Raw genomic sequence first — 8,435 nt, 5'->3', positions numbered from 1 at the left:
GACTGTCTCCGTGGCGTAATTGGCTAGCGGGATCGGCTGTTAACCGAGAGCTTGGAGTTTGGAGCCCACCCGGTAGTGGTGCGGCGCTTTTTTTTCTTTGGGCTGATAGCTCTGAAGAAATGTTCTGACGGTGGTGAGAGTGGAGCACGACTGTCTCCGTGGCGCAGTTGGCTAGCGTGATTTGCAGTTAACCGAAAAGTTGGAGGTTCGAGCCCACCCGATGGTAATGCGGCACTTTTTTTTGGGGCTGATAGCTTTGAAGATATCTTCTAATGGTGGTGAGAGTGGAGCACGACTGTCTCCGTGACCCAATTGGCTAGCGCGATCCGCTGTCAACCTAAAGGTTGGAGGTTCGAGCCCACCCGGTGGTGGTGCATTGCTTTTTTTTGGCGCTGATAGCTCTGAAGAAATGTTCTGATGGTGTTGAGCGTGGAGCACGACTGTCTCCGTGGCGCAATCGGCTAGCGCGATCGGCTGTTAACCGAAAGTTTGGAGGTTCGAGCCCACCCGGTGGTGATGCGGTGCTTTTTTTTCTTTGGGCTGATAGCTCTGAAGAAATGTTCTGACGGTGGTGAGAGAGGAGGACGACTCTCTCCGTGGCGCAATTGGCTAGCACGTTCGGCTGTTAACCGAAAAATTGGAGTTTGGAGCCCTCCCGGGAGTGGTGTGTTGCTTTTTTCTTTGCCCTGATAGCTTTGAAGATATGTTCTGATGGTGGTGAGAGTGGAGCACGACTGTCTCCGTGGCGCAATTAGCTAGCGCGGTCAGCTGTTAACCGAAAGGTTGGAGGTTCGAGCCCACGTGGTGGTGGTGCGGCGCTTTTTTTTCTTTGCACTGATAGCTTTCGCGAAATGTTCTGACGGTGGTGAGATTGGAGCACGACTGTCTCCTTGGCGCAATTCGCTAGCACATTCGGCTGGTAACCGAAAAATTGGAGTTTCAAGCCCTCCCGGGAGTGGTGTGTCGCGTTTTTTGTTGCGCTGATAGCTTTGAAAATATGTTCTGATGGTGGTGAGACTGGAGCACGACTGTCTCCGTGGCGCAATTGGCTAGCGCGATCTGCTGTTGACCGAAAGGTTGGAGGTTCGAGCCCACCCGGTGGTGGTGCGGCGCTTCTTTTTCTTTGGGCTGATAGCTCTGAAGAAATGTTCTGACGGTGGTGAGAGTGGAGCACGACTGTCTCCGTCGCGCAATTGGCTAGCGCGATCGGCAGTTAACCGAAAAGTTGGAGGTTCCAGCCCACGTGGTGGTGGTGCGGAAATTTTTTTTGGGCCGATAGGTTTGAAGATATGTTCTGATGGTGGTGAGAGTGGAGCACGACTGTCTCCGTGGCACAATTGGCTAGCACGTTCGGCTGTTAACCGAAAAATTGGACTTTCGAGCCCTCCTGGGAGTGGTGTGTTGCTTTTTTCTTTGCGCTGATAGCTTTGAAGTAATGTTCTGATGGTGGTGAGAGTGGAGCACGACTGTCTGCGTGGCGCAATTGGCTAGCACGTTACGCTGTTAACCGAAAAATTGGAGTTTCGAGCCCTCTCTGGAGTGGTGTGTTGCTTTTTTCTTTGCGCTGATAGCTTTGAAGATATGTTCTGATGGTGGTGAGAGTGGAGCGTGACTCTCTCCGTGGCGCAATTGGCTATCGCGATCGGCTGTTTACCGAATGGTTGGAGGTTCGAGCCCACCCGGTGGTGGAGCGGCGCTTTTTTTCCTTTGGGCTGATAGCTCTGAAGAAATGTTCTGACGGTGGTTAGAGTGGAGCACGACTGTCTCCGTGGCGCAATTGGCTAGCGCAATCGGCTGTTAACCGAAAGGTCTGAGGTTCGAGCCGTTCCGGGAGTGGTGTGTTGCTTTTTTTTCTTTGGGCTGATAGCTTTGAAGACATATTCTGATGGTGTCTAGAGTGGAGCAGGACTGTCTCCGTGGCGCAATTGGCTAGCGCGTTCGGCCGTATAACGAAAGGTTGAAGGTTTGAGCCCACCCGGTGGTGGTGCGGGCTTTTTTTCTTTGGGCTGATAGCTTTGAAGATATGTTCTGATGGTGATGAGAGTGAAGCAGGACTGTCTCCATGGCGCAATTGGCTAGCGCGATCGACTGTTAACCGAAAGGTTGGAGGTTCGAGTCCACCCGGTGGTGGTGCGGCGCTTTTTTTTGGGCTGATAGCTTTGAATATATGTTCTGATGGTGGTGAGAGTATAGCAGGACTGTCTCCGTGGCGCAGTTTGCTAGCGTGATCGGCTGTTAAGCGAAAAGTTGGAGGTTCGAGCCCTCCCGGGAGTGGTGTGTTGCTTTTTTCTTTGCGCTGATAACTTTGAAGACATGTTCTCACGGTGGTGAGATCTGAGCACGACTGTCTCCATGGCGCAATTGGCTAGCACGTTGGGCTGTTAACCGAAAAATTGTAGGTTTGAGCTCTCCCGAAAGTGGTGTGTTGCTTTTTTCTTTGCGCTGACAGCTTTGAAGTTATCTTCTAATGGTGGTGAGAGTGGAGCACGACTGTCTCCGTGACCCAATTGGCTAGCGCGATCCGCTGTTAACCTAAAGGTTGGAGGTTCGAGCCAACCCGGTGGTGGTGCGTTGCTTTTTTTGGGGCTGATAGCTCTGAAGAAATGTTCTGACGGTGATTAGAGTGAAGCACGACTGTCTCCATGGCGCAATTGGCTTGCGCAATCGGCTGTTAACCGAAAGGTCTGAGGTTGGAGCCCTTCCGGGAGTGGTGTGTTGTTTTTTTTCTTTGGGCTGTTAGCTTTGAAGATATGTTCTGATGGTGGCTAAAGTGGAGGAGGACTGTCTCCGTGGCGCAATTGGCTAGCGCGTTCGGCCGTTAAACGAAAGGTTGAAGGTTCCAGCCCACCCGGTGGTGGTGCGGGCTTTTTTTCTTTGGGCTGATAGCTTTGAAGATATGTTCTGATGGTGATGAGAGTGAAGCCGGATTGTCTCCATGGCGCAATTGGCTAGCGCGATCGACTGTTAACCGAAAGGTTGGAGGTTCGAGCCCACCCGGTGGTGGTGCGGCGCTTTTTTTCTTTGGGCTGATAGCTTTGAAGATATGTTCTGATGGTGGTGAGAGTGGAGCAGGACTGTCTCCGTGGCGCAATTGGCTAGCGCGATCGGCTGTTAACCGAAAGCTTGGAGTTTGGAGCCCACCCGGTAGTGGTGCGGCGCTTTTTTTCTTTGAGCTGATAGCTTTGAAGATATGTTCTGATGGTGGTTAGAGTGGAACAGGACTGTATCCGTGGCGCAATTGGCTAGCGCGATCGGCTGTTATCCGAAAGGTTGGAGTTTCGAGCCCACCCGGAGACGGTGTGTCGCTTTTTTTCCTTTGCGCTGATAGCTTTGAAGATATGTTCTGATGGGGGTGAGAGTGGAGCACGACTGTCTCCGTGGCGCAATTGGCTAGCGCGATCAGCTGTTAACAGAAAGGATGGAGGTTTGAGCCCACCCGGGGGTGGTGCGGCGCTTTTTTTTCTTTGGGCTGATAGCTTTGAAGATATGTTCTGATGTTGGTGAGAGTGGAGCACGACTGTCTCCATGGCGCAATTGGCGAGCGCGATCGGCTGTTAACCGAAAGGTTGGAGGTTCGAGCCCACCCGGTGGTGGTGCGGAACTTTTTTTCTTTGGGCTGATAGCTTTGAAGATATGTTCTGATGGTGGTGAGAGTGGAGCAGGACTGTCTCCGTGGCGCAATTGGCTAGCGCGATCGGCTGTTAACCGAAAGCTTGGAGTTTGGAGCCCACCCGGTAGTGGTGCGGCGCTTTTTTTTTTGAGCTGATAGCTTTGAAGATATGTTCTGATGGTGGTGAGAGTGGAGCAGGACTGTATCCGTGGCGCAATTGGCTAGCGCGATCGGCTGTTATCCGAAAGGTTGGAGTTTCGAGCCCACCCGGGGACGGTGTGTCGCTTTTTTTTTTCTTTGCGCTGATAGCTTTGAAGATATGTTCTGATGAGAGTGGAGCACGACTGTCTCCGTGGCGCAATTGGCCTGCGCGATCGGCTGTTAACAGAAAGGATGGAGGTTCTAGCCCACCCGGGGGTGGTGCGGCGCTTTTTTTTCTTTGGGCTGATAGCTTTGAAGATATGTTCTGATGTTGGTGAGAGTGGAGCACGACTGTCTCCATGGCGCAATTGGCGAGCGCGATCGGCTGTTAACCGAAAGGTTGGAGGTTCGAGCCCACCCGGTGGTAGTGCGGCGCTTTTTTTTCTTTGAGCTGATAGCTTTGAAGATATGTTCTGATGGTGGTGAAAGTGGAGCTGGACTGTCTCCGTAGCGCAATTGGCTAGCGCGATCGGTTGTTAACCGAGAGGTTGGAGGTTTGAGCCCACCCGGGGACGGTGTGTCGCTTTTTTTTCTTTTCGTTGATTGCTTTGAAGATATGTTCTGATGGTGGTGAGAGTGGAACTCGACTGTCTCCGTGGCGCAATTCGCTAGTGCAATCTGCTGTTGACCGAAAGGTTGGAGGTTCGAGCCCTCCCGGTGGTGGTGTGGCGCTTCTTTTTCTTTGGGCTGATAGCTCTGAAGAAATGTTCTGACGGTGGTGAGAGTGGAGCACGACTGTCTCCGTGGCGCAGTTGGCTAGCGTGATTTGCAGTTAACCGAAAAGTTGGAGGTTCAAGCCCACACGATGGTGGTGCGGCACTTTTTTTTGGGCTGATAGCTTTGAAGATATCTTCTAATGGTGGTGAGAGTGGAGCACGACTGTCTCCGTGACCCAATTGGCTAGCGCGATCCGCTGTTAACCTAAAGGTTGGAGGTTCGAGCCCACCCGGTGGTGGTGCGTTGCTTTTTTTTGGGGGGCTGATAGCTTTGAAGAAATGTTCTGACGGTGTTGAGCGTGGAGCACGACTGTCTCCGTGGCGCAATTGGCTAGCGCGATCGGCTGTTAACCGAAAGTTTGGAGGTTCGAGCCCACCCGGTGGTGGTGTGGCGCTTTTTTTTCTTTGGGCTGATAGCTCTGAAGAAATGTTCTGACGGTGGTGAGAGTGGAGCACGACTCTCTCCGTGGCGCAATTGGCTAGCACGTTCGGCTGTTAACCGAAAAATTGGAGTTTGGAGCCCTCCCGGGAGTGGTGTGTTGCTTTTTTCTTTGCACTGATAGCTTTGAAGATATGTTCTGATGGTGGTGAGAGTGGAGCACGACTGTCTCCGTGGCGCAATTAGCTAGCGCGGTCAGCTGTTAACCGAAAGGTTGGAGGTTCGAGCCCACGCTGTGGTGGTGCGGCGCTTTTTTTTCTTTGCACTGATAGCTTTCGAGAAATGTTCTGACGGTGGTGAGATTGGAGCACGACTGTCTCCTTGGCGCAATTCGCTAGCACATTTGGCTGGTAACCGAAAAATTGGAGTTTCGAGCCCTCCCGGGAGTGGTGTGTTGCTTTTTTAGGCGCTTATAGCTTTGAAGATATGTTCTAATGGTGGTGAGAGTGGAGCACGACTGTCTCCGTGGCGCAATTGGCTAGCACGTTCGGCTGTTAACCGAAACATTGGAGTTTCGAGCCCTCCCGGGAGTGGTGTGTTGCTTTTTTCTTTGCGCTGATAGCTTTGAAGATATGTTCTGATGGTGGTGAGAGTGGAGCGTGACTGTCTCCGTGGCGCAATTGGCTAGCGCGATCGGCTGTTTACCGAAAGGTTGGAGGTTCGAGCCCACCCGGTGGTGGTGCGGCGCTTTTTTTTCTTTGGGCTGATAGCTCTGAAGAAATGTTCTGACGGTGGTTAGAGTGGAGCACGACTGTCTCGGTGGCGCAGTTTGCTAGCGTGATCGGCTGTTAAGCGAAAGGTTGGAGGTTCGAGTCCTCCCGGGAGTGGTGTGTTGCTTTTTTCTTTGCGCTGATAACTTTGGAGACATGTTCTCACGGTGGTGACATCTGAGCACGACTGTCTCCGTGACCCAATTGGCTAGCGCCATCCGCTGTTAACCCTGTTAAGGCGTTTAATAGCACTCTTTCTCCGTGACGGTGTAGTTTGTCTCAGCTCTCGTGAGCGTACGGCTTGCATATGCTACGACATATTCAAGGAATCCGGGTTTGCGCTGCGCCAGGACAGCGCCGAGGCCTACACCGCTGGCGTCTGTGTGCACCTCCGTCGGGGCCGTAGGGTCGTAGTGGCGTAGAATGGGAGGAGATGTCAACACATGGCGGAGCTTCGCGAACGCGTCGTCGCACTCAGACGACCACGAATTGAGGGACCCGTTACTTACAAGGAGCTTCGTCAGCGGTGATATGATCGTGGCAAAGTTTCGTATGAAGCGTCGGAAGTACGAGCACAGGCCCACGAAACTACGCAGTTCTTTGACGGACGCAGGTTTGGGGAATTCGGCCACGGCCCGAAGCTTGGCTGGGTCAGGAAGAATGCCATCCTTGGACACGACGTACCCAAGGATGGTGAGTTGCCGTGCTGCAAAGCGGCACTTCTTCAGATTTAGTTGCAAGCCGGCATTGCTGACACGTGCAAAAACTTCTTTCAGACGTTGGAGGTGCGTAGAGAAATCTGGAGCGAACACAACAACGTCATCGAGGTAACACAAGCACGTGTGCCATTTCAAGTTGCGCAGAACGGTGTCCATCATGCGCTCAAAGGTCGCAGGTGCATTACATAGAACAAACGGCATGACGTTGAATTCGTACAAGCCGTCGGGTGTGATGAACGCAGTCTTCGGTCGAGCGTCATCAGCCATGGGTACTTGCCAGTACCCCGAGCGCAGATCGAGAGAAGAAAAAAATTCGGCTCCGTGAAGGCTGTCAATTGCGTCATCGATGCGCGGCAGTGGGTAAACATCCTTGCGAGTGATCTTATTGAGCCGTCTGTAGTCTACACAGAACCGCGCAGAACCATCTTTCTTCGCAACAAGAACAACAGGAGACGCCCATGGACTGTCCGAGGGCCGAATAACGTCGCGTCTGAGCATATCATCAACCTGCTCGTTAATTTCCCGACGTTCAGCAGGCGACACGCGGTAGGGACGTTGCCGTAATGGTGGATGGGCACCAGTGTCGATACGATGCGTAACAGCGGACGCACGACCGAGAGAACTTCGCCCGACATCGAAAGAAGAACGATATTCTCGCAAAAGGTTCAGAAGCTGGGAACGCTGTACCGACGTGAGGTTGTCATCAATGCAAGGGCCAAATACATCAGGAGATGACGAATCAGAAGTGGAAACAGCACTGATGGTACGCAAACTGGGACAACGCGAGTCATCAGGTACGTCCAGGACTTGTGCGTTATCCACTGGTTCCACTCTGCCGAGACATTCCCCTCGAACCAAGGTAACAGTGTACGGGGATGGGTTGGTCACGAAAATAGAGGCGTTGCCCTGGGTGATTTGCACGGTCGCGAAAGGTACTAGCAACCCTTTCCTTCGGCAAGCACGGTCGGATGGCGAAACGAGTGCAATTGTGTCGGAGAGTCCAGCGCAGTAGACAGATACACCCATCGTGGAGCTTGGAGGCACTATGGTATCGTCTTTCACGAGAATCTTGCTCACTTTCGAAGAACTGTCTTCCGGCGTCAAATGCGAGAAGGGGGAGAGTTCAATTTCGGCGGCGGCACAATGGATGACGGCGTCGTTGCGGGAGAGAAAATCCCACCCCAGGATGACGTCATGAGAGCTTGCGGGAATGATGATGTATTGGGCGACATACAGAACGTCCTGAACGACAACGCGAGCTGTGCACCCTGCTGTAGGATGGATACGATGCAAACCGGCGGTACGAAGGGACAATCCAGAAATTGGCGTCGTCACTTTACGAAGCAAGCGGCAAAATTTTTCGTCCATAACGGATACTGCAGCTCCTGTGTCAATAAGAGCAGATGCGTGAACACCGTCCACAAGCACGTCAATGACATTAGATGGGCGGCTCTGAGGGCTTTCACAATGCGATAGCATCGCAGTCCTTGCCTCGGGGACTGCGACGACTAGTTTTCCCGCTCGTGAGCAGCTGAACTTGGCCGCATGGGGGACGGGGAACGACGTCGTGGAGACGGTGACCTACGAGAAGATGAAGCTAGGCGAGTTGGCGGTGGCATAGACGGCGTTTCCTCGTGATAGGTACGCCTAATCTGGCCAGTGTGATGCGGGTTCTTGTTGCTGATTTGTTTTTCTCCCGGGCTGAGCCTCAGAGAGTTTTGTTAATAAGGACAAAGCCGTTCGGTTTCCAAGAAACACACAAAAAGTTTAATTGAAAAGTAAAAAGGCAAAGATTCCTCACAAAACAAAACACTTAATAAACAGTTGACTGGACATGACGAAACACATCTGTAAACACCCAACAAGAACGTTCAAAGTCAGTGACTAAACCTAACGTTCGAAAGGGGCTGAGTGATGGGAGTAGCGCAAGAGTATCGGTGCAGTCTCACCCACAAGTTGGTTTTCGGCGGTGATGAGAAACCGGAACGCCGTGACTCCTGCGTCAATGCGTGGGCTGGACGAGGACGAGGGAACGCTGGC

General features: G+C 52.5%; 1 non-coding gene across 1 annotated transcript; it reads left to right on the top strand.

The window, feature by feature from the left end:
* The first annotated feature begins 4,252 nt into the window (after window positions 1-4,252).
* On the top strand, window positions 4,253-4,326 carry TRNAN-GUU (transfer RNA asparagine (anticodon GUU)). The gene has a single exon. It is a non-coding gene; the product is annotated as a tRNA-Asn (tRNA).
* The last annotated feature ends 4,109 nt before the right edge of the window (window positions 4,327-8,435 follow it).

Source organism: Rhipicephalus microplus, unplaced genomic scaffold, assembly GCF_043290135.1.
Source record: "Rhipicephalus microplus isolate Deutch F79 unplaced genomic scaffold, USDA_Rmic scaffold_59, whole genome shotgun sequence".
Classification (NCBI taxonomy): domain Eukaryota; kingdom Metazoa; phylum Arthropoda; class Arachnida; order Ixodida; family Ixodidae; genus Rhipicephalus; species Rhipicephalus microplus.
The sequence above is the reverse complement of the archived record's forward strand: the minus strand, read 5'-3'. Positions and strand labels throughout refer to the sequence as shown.